Raw genomic sequence first — 8,127 nt, forward strand, 5'->3', positions numbered from 1 at the left:
AATGATCATCAGTGGAAGTACTTGACAGCAAACTAAGCATTAATCAAAAACTGTCCTTTAATTTTATAGTATAGTTACAATGAGGCTTCTCAGTTGGCACTTCATATAAACTGCAGCACCCCTCTTGGTAGGAAATACTATGGAATATAAAAGCATGGGCAATAATTTGGAATGTACAAATGCACGGAAGCAATTTTTCAGCACTTCTATTTACAGAAGAGACAGGGAATATTCTTCTCCAATTCAATGTAGTCAAAAGTCAATTGGGCTCACAATCTAGATGTACAACATATTGTTCCTACACAAAGTACAATGTAAAATGACGCCTATACACAAATCAAACTCAATACAGTTAAGTCTTAATTCTTCAGCATTAACACCTCAAGCACAATATTTCAAGATTAAGAAACACATCCATATGAGGACTTCGTGCAAACAGGAGATAAACGCCCATCACAATTTGTCCGGATCTTGGCTGTAAAAACAGAAATGAAGACATGAGCCATCGGCACTCCGAAAGCTTCCATATAAAGAACATAAACATGAGCCAAATGAAGGAATTAATGTTGAGTTTTCAACAATACAATGAATTGGTTTTTCTTTTAGATTGCTTCTAGCAAGAACATTTCAATTGTAGAGAAAGCATAGAGAAACAATGCTATTTCAAGGATAGAACTACATAACAAGTCAAGCAAGATCTGGTTGATATGACACATATTATCGATTTTAGTAATGTACTGCCAGAAAGAAGTAAACCTGACATAGTGTGCAAATTACCAGCTATAACGGAGACATAAAATGTGGCAATGCAGCACTAACAAACGTATTTTTCTTTGAGACACATGTTTAGTAGGAAGAATAGTAGGAAAGTGAGGGTTTATTTCAGAAGAGCTATATGACAAATTATGGTCCGAAAATAAGCTCAACAACAATTCCATTTATTATTGGGTTAAAGGGAGCTTTATTGCATCAAATCAGTGTTCTAGTTACAATCATCCAACATACTAAAAGAAATAAAGGTGGAGCCTGGCCAAGCTGAACTTCAGAAAGATTGTCCCCCTGTACAACCCTGTTTTCACAAAACGGTGATCGTCGAGAAAATTGCGCACGGTGTAGACTTCTCCATGCAATTTTAGCATTACATCTTATAAAAATCAAAGTAATGTCAGGAATAGGAAATATGTACTTCTAATAAATTCATAAAATTCGAAAGAATATCACATAAGTTTTCTTGGAATTCATACCAGAAGCAATGGAGAAGAAAGAGTCTTGAGTATGATTGGGAACTTACAGGAGAAACAGTGGACAGAGGGTGGGCCACACGCCAACAGGAGCTGTGCTATCTCTTTTTCCTGCAAAAAGACGACCGTTTTGTTAATGTTTTGGTTGTAAATTATGGGATAATCTAAGCATATCGAGTTGCTGAACTATGCCGTATGTGGCAAGGGCCGAAATCTGACGGGGGGCCACCAGCCCAGCCATGTATTCTTCTCTGTATTTTCACAGCAAAAACTAGAGCAGGACAAACCTTGACAGCTACATATTAGACTACACCTGCGCAAAACAATCAATGCAAGCTAAATCAAAACATAACAGGAGTCCTACAAGTACATTTTGGGCATCCCTCGCCAAAGTTGTACCCAATACGCGCCACCAATGACTACATCTTACTCAGCGGGGGTGAAGAATTAGCATAAATTAATTGACACACTTTTCAGATTGTGACATGAGATCCTCATGTACCCAAGACTGAAAACAACCAGAAAAAACTTTCAAGAAGCAACAACGGTATTTTTGTTCGGCGAAACGTTAGTTAGTACTAAGAACAATAAGTCATCATTGTCATTGTTTGTCTAGAACATCAGTACATAGAAGCTTGTTAATCTGAAGATTGTATGCTGAACTCACCGATTGCAAGGAAGAGGGAGTCGGACACGGATGGCTCGTTGAAGGCATGGATGAGGGAAACTGATGGTGCCGGTCTGCCGGACACCGATGCTCAAATCATAGTATGCGTGGGTCTCGATTCTTGAACACCTCCGCACAGTCGAGGAGCCCCGGTGTTCGGCCAAGCGCAGAAGCTCTTGCGTGTGACAAAATAGTCGCCCAACTACGGGAAAGATCTACTATTCTTGATGCTACTTTGGTTCTCCGGCCCCACGCATCCAGCAGGTCGGCTGTTTCATCATCTCCTCCCTTCAAGTGCTCCCGTGCGCTCCACCTTCCTTGCCTCGGCTCATCTCACCACGGCAAGGATGCGACATAGCCGTAGTTTGCCATGTCCATCTCGGCCGCCATGGACAGCAGCAATGGGAGCAAGGCCGACCTCGCCCGGTGACGAACGCCTCCAGGCAGCGGAACCATAAAAGCCACGGATGATCGTCCGGGCAGTCCAGAGGCAAGAACGTTGAAGCCCCGCTGTGCCTCCACCCAACCTCTCGCAACGGCCGTGACCTCCCAATGGCTGTCCACCTCCATGGGGTGAGCCGAATAGGTTAGCCAGCAGTGAAAATTGGCCACCTCCCGCCGTGCGCATAGTCTGTTGCCGGCCAAGTGCGGCCCTATTTGGAACGAAGGCAAAAAAAAGATAAATCGTAAGAGGATAGAAAGGCATCAGGAAGAGCCGAGTAAGGCTAGTAGCGCAGACGGCTGGCTTGCAAATTTTTTGGATGGTGAACACCTTACCTCGGTCGTGACCTCCATGAGCACCTTTCGTGTGCCGTCTCTCCTATGTGCACCACCACCTCCGACGCACAGAAGGAGACGATCGAGGGTTCTGGCAGGCACTGGCCGTTGGCGAGGTAGGCCGTAGACGGGATTTGGGAGACGCTGGGAAGCAGCTGTGAGGTAGGATGTCGAAGGGGAAGCCCTTTTATAGGGCTATACATACAGGCAGTTTGGCGGTAGCACGCGGCAGATGGTGGAAGGGCAGCGAAGTACTCGGCGACGGGTGTTGCTCGCCAGAATCGACGGGAGCCTTCCAGGACCGACGAAGCCAAAATATCTCTATCTAGGAAGAGAAAAAATAGTAAACAAAGCTCACGGAAAAGCCCAGAAAGATCGCTGCTACATATAAAATCTAAACGTGTCGATGAAAGAACTCACGAGTCAACGTACGTGTGACTCAGCCCAAATCTACCTAAAGCAACAACCGCCACGTCTCCCTAAAAAAACATCCGCCACGTCAAAATGGCACGTGCAAAACGGCCAACCAGATGAATAAAGAAAACACGTCCTGGAATTGATCCACACACGCATCGCAGGAAAAAAAGGGAGTAACCACCACGCGGAAGTCGCTCCCTGCATGTTCCCCGGTAACAAGTGTCAATTTTTGGAGGCCGTGAAAAAAAGTTCCGGAAAAACCAGGTAAATGAATCCCTTACGGGCCTAGTATTCTTAGTATTTATCATGATATATGGAAATATATATTCTTTATTATTGCCTCTAGGGCATATTTCCTTCAGTCTCCCACTTGCACTAGAGTCAATAATCTAGATTACACAGTAATGATTCTAACACCCATGGAGCCTTGGTGTTGATCATGTTTTGCTCGTGGAAGAGGCTTAGTCAATGGGTCTACATTCAGATCCGTATGTATCTTACAAATCTCTATGTCTCCCATCTGGACTTGGTCCCGGATGGAATTGAAGCATCTCTTGATGTGCTTGGTCCTCTTGTGAAATCTAGATTCCTTTGCCAAGGCAATTGCACTAGTATTGTCACAGAAGATCTTCATTGGTCCCGATGCACTAGGTATGACACCTAGATCGGATATGAACTCCTTCATCCAGACTCCTTCATTTGCTGCTTCCGAAGCAGCTATGTACTCCGCTTCGCATGTAGATCCCGCCACGACGCTTTGCTTAGAACTGCACCAACTGACAGCTCTACCGTTCAATATAAACACGTATCCGGTTTGTGATTTAGAATCATACGGATCAGTGTCAAAGCTTGCATTGATGTAACCATTTACGACTAGCTCTTTGTCACCTCCATAAACGAGAAACATATCCTTAGTCCTTTTCAGGTTTTTCAGGATATTCTTGACCGCTGTCCAGTGATCCACTCCTGGATTACTTTGGTACCTCCCTGCTAAACTTATTGCTAAGCATACATCAGGTCTGGTACACAGCATTGCATACATGATAGAGCCTATGGCTGAAGCATAGGGAACATCTTTCATTTTCTCTCTATCATCTGCTATGGTCGGGCATTGAGTCTGACTCAACTTCACACCTTGTAATACAGGCAAGAACCCTTTCTTTGCTTGATCCATTTTGAACTTTTTCAAAACTTTATCAAGGTACATGCTTTGTGAAAGTCCAATTAAGCGTCGTGATCTATCTCTATAGATCTGGATGCCTAATATGTAAGCAGCTTCACCGAGGTCTTTCATTGAAAAACTTTCATTCAGGTATCCTTTTATGCTATCCAAAAATTCTATATCATTTCCAATCAACAATATGTCGTCGACATATAATATCAGACATGCTACATAGCTCCCACTCACTTTCTTGTAAATACAGGCTCCTCCAAAAGTCTGTATAAAACCATATGCTTTGATCACACTATCAAAGCGTTTATTCCAACTCCGAGAGGCTTGCACCAGTCCATAAATGGATCGCTGGAGCTTGCACACTTTGTTAGCACTTTTTGGATCAACAAAACCTTCTGGTTGCATCATATACAACTCTTCTTCCATAAATCTATTCAGGAATGCAGTTTTGACATCCATTTGCCATATTTCATAATCATAAAATGCGTCAATTGCTAACATGATTCAGACAGACTTAAGCATCGCTACGGGTGAGAAAGTCTCATCGTAGTCAACTCCTTGAACTTGTCGAAAACCTTTTGCAACAAGTCGAGCTTTGTAGACAGTAACATACCATCAGCATCAGTCTTCTTCTTGAAGATCCATTTATTCTCGATGGATTGCCGATCATCGGGCAAGTCAACCAAAGTCCATACTTTGTTCTCATACATGGATCCCATCTCAGATTTCATGGCCTCAAGCCATTTTGCGGAATCTGGGCTCATCATCGCTTTCTCATAGTTCGTAGGTTCGCCATGGTCAAGTAACATGACTTCCATAATAGGATTACGGTACCACTCTAGTGCAGATCTTACTCTGGTTGACCTACGAGGTTCGGTAGTAACTTGATCTGAAGTTTCATGATCAATATCATTAGCTTCCTCACTGATGATTGGTGTAGTCGTCACACGAACCAGTTTCTGTGATGAACTATTTTCCAATAAGGGAGCAAGTACAGTTACCTCATCAAGTTCTACTTTCCTCCCACTCACTTCTTTCGAGAGAAACTCCTTCTCTAGAAAGGATCCAAATTTAGCAACAAAAGTCTTGCCTTCAGATCTGTGATAGAAGGTGTACCCAATAGTCTCTCTTGGGTATCCTATAAAGACACATTTCTCCGATTTGGGTTCGATCTTATCTAGTTGAAGTTTCTTCACATAAGCATCGCAGCCCCAAACTTTAAGAAATGACAACTTTGGTTTCTTGCCAAACCACAGTTCATAAGGCGTCGTCTCAACAGATTTTGATGGTGCCCTATTTAACGTGAATGCGGCCGTCTCTAAAGCATAACCCCAAAATGATAGCAGTAAATCAGTAAGAGACATCATAGATCGCACCATATCTAGTAAAGTACGATTACGACGTTCGGACACACCATTACGTTGTGGTGTTCCGGGTGGCGTGAGTTGCGAAACTATTCCACATTGTTTCAAATGTAAACCAAACTAGTAACTCAAATATTCTCCTCCATGACCAGATCACAGAAACTTTATTTTGTTGTTACGATGATTCTCCACTTCAGTCTGAAATTCTTTGAACTTTTCAAATGTTCCAGACTTATGTTGCATTAAGTAGATATACCCATATCTGCTCAAATCATCTGTAAAGGTGAGAAAATAAAGAGACCCGCCGCGAGCCTGAATGTTCATTGGACCACATACATCAGTATGTATGATTTCCAACAAATCTGTTGCTCGCTCCATAGTTCCGAAGAACGGCGTTTTAGTCATCTTGCCCATGAGGCACGGTTCGCAAGTACCAAGTGATTCATAATCAAGTGATTCCAAAAGTCCATCAGTATCATTATCAACTCTGCATCTTTTGGCTTCAACATTATGAATATGTGTATCACTACTATCGAGATTTAATAAAAATAGACCACTCTTCAAGGGTGCATGACCATAAAAGATATTACTCATATAAATAGAACAACCATTATTCTGTCTTAACACTGGCACCAAATAACAATTATTTAGGTGTAAAACTAATCCCGAAGGTAGATGTAGAGGTAGCGTCCCAACCGCGATCACATCGACTTTGGAACCATTTCCCACGCGCATCGTCACCTCGTCCTTAGCCAATCTTCGCTTAATCCGTAGTCCCTGTTTCGAGTTGCAAATATTAGCAACAGAACCAGTATCAAATACCTAGGTGCTACTGCGAGCATTAGTAAGGTACACATCAATAACATGTATATCACATATACCTTTGTTCACCTTGCCATCCTTCTTATCCACCAAATACTTGGGGCAGTTCCGCTTCCAGTGACCAGTCTCCTTGCAGTAGAAGCACTCAGTCTCAGGCTTAGGTTCAGATTTGGGTTTCTTCTCTTGAGCAGCAACTTGTTTGACGTTCTTCTTGAAGTCCCCCTTCTTCTTCCCTTTACCCTTTTTCTTGAAACTGGTGGTCTTATTGACCATCAACACTTGATGCTCCTTTTTGATTTCTACCTCTGCAGCTTTTAGCATTGCGAAGAGCTTGGGAATAGTCGTGTCCATTCCTTGCATATTATAGTTCATCACGAAGCTCTTGTAGCTTGGTGGCAGTGATTGAAGAATTCTGTCAATGACACTATCATCAGGAAGATTAACTCCCAGTTGAATCAAGTGATTATTATACCCAGACACTTTGAGTATATGTTCATTGACAGAACTATTCTCTTCCATCTTGCAGCTATAGAACTTATTGGATACTTCATATCTCTCAATCCGGGCATTTGCTTGAAATATTAACTTCAACTCCTAGAACATCTCATATGCTCCATGACGTTCAAAACGTCGTTGAAGTCCCGGTTCTAATCCGTAAAGCATGGCACGCTGAACTATCGAGTAGTCATCAGCTTTGCTCTGCCAGACGTTCTTAACATCGTCAGTTGCATCTGCAGCAGGCCTGGCACCCAGCGGTACTTTCAGGACGTAATTCTTCTGTGCAGCAATGAGGATAATCCTCAAGTTACGGACCCAGTCCGTGTAATTGCTACCATCATCTTTCAACTTAGGTTTCTCAAGGAACGCATTAAAATTCAACGGAACAATAGCACGATCCATCTATCTACAACAAACATAGACAAGCAAAATACTATCAGGTACTAAGTTCATGATAAATTTAAGTTCAATTAATCATATTACTTAAGAACCCCCACTTAGATAGACATCCCTCTAATCATTTAAGTGATCACGTGATCCAAATCAACTAAACCATGTCCGATCATCACGTGAGATGGAGTAGTTTTCAATGGTGAACATCACTATGTTGATCATATCTACTATATGATTCACGTTCGACCTTTCGGTCTCAGTGTTCCGAGGCCATATCTGTATATGCTAGGCTCGTCAAGTTTAACCTGAGTATTCCGCGTGTGCAACTGTTTTGCACCCATTGTATTTGAACGTAGAGCCTATCACACCCGATCATCACGTGGTGTCTCAGCACGAAGAACTTTCACAACGGTGCATACTCAGGGAGAACACTTATACCTTGAAATTTAGTGAGAGATCATCTTATAATGCTACCGTCAATCAAAGCAAAATAAGATGCATAAAGGATAAACATCACATGCAATCAATATAAGTGATATGATATGGACATCATCATCTTGTGCTTGTGATCACCATCTCCGAAGCACCGTCATGATCACCATGGTCACCGGCGCGACACCTTGATCTTCATTGTAGCATTTTTGTCGTTTCGCCACCTATTGCTTCTACGACTATCACTACTGCTTAGTGATAAAGTAAAGCAATTACAGGGCGATTGTATTGCATACAATAAAGTGACAACCATATGGCTCCTGCCAGTTGCCGATAACTCGA

General features: G+C 42.5%; 1 long non-coding RNA gene across 2 annotated transcripts; it reads right to left on the reverse strand.

Annotated features, from left to right (window-relative positions):
- Nucleotides 1-941: 941 nt before the first annotated feature.
- On the reverse strand, nt 942-2,824 carry LOC123160227 (uncharacterized). 2 transcript variants are annotated; one of them, XR_006480055.1, is made up of 3 exons: nt 2,686-2,824; nt 1,909-2,561; nt 942-1,352 (listed from the first exon to the last, which is right to left on the reverse strand). It is a non-coding gene; the product is annotated as an uncharacterized lncRNA (long non-coding RNA). The 2 variants fall into 2 exon arrangements; XR_006480054.1 differs by having other exon boundaries at nt 942-2,561.
- Nucleotides 2,825-8,127: the final 5,303 nt, after the last annotated feature.

Source organism: Triticum aestivum, chromosome 7B (assembly GCF_018294505.1).
Source record: "Triticum aestivum cultivar Chinese Spring chromosome 7B, IWGSC CS RefSeq v2.1, whole genome shotgun sequence".
Classification (NCBI taxonomy): Eukaryota; Viridiplantae; Streptophyta; class Magnoliopsida; order Poales; family Poaceae; genus Triticum; species Triticum aestivum.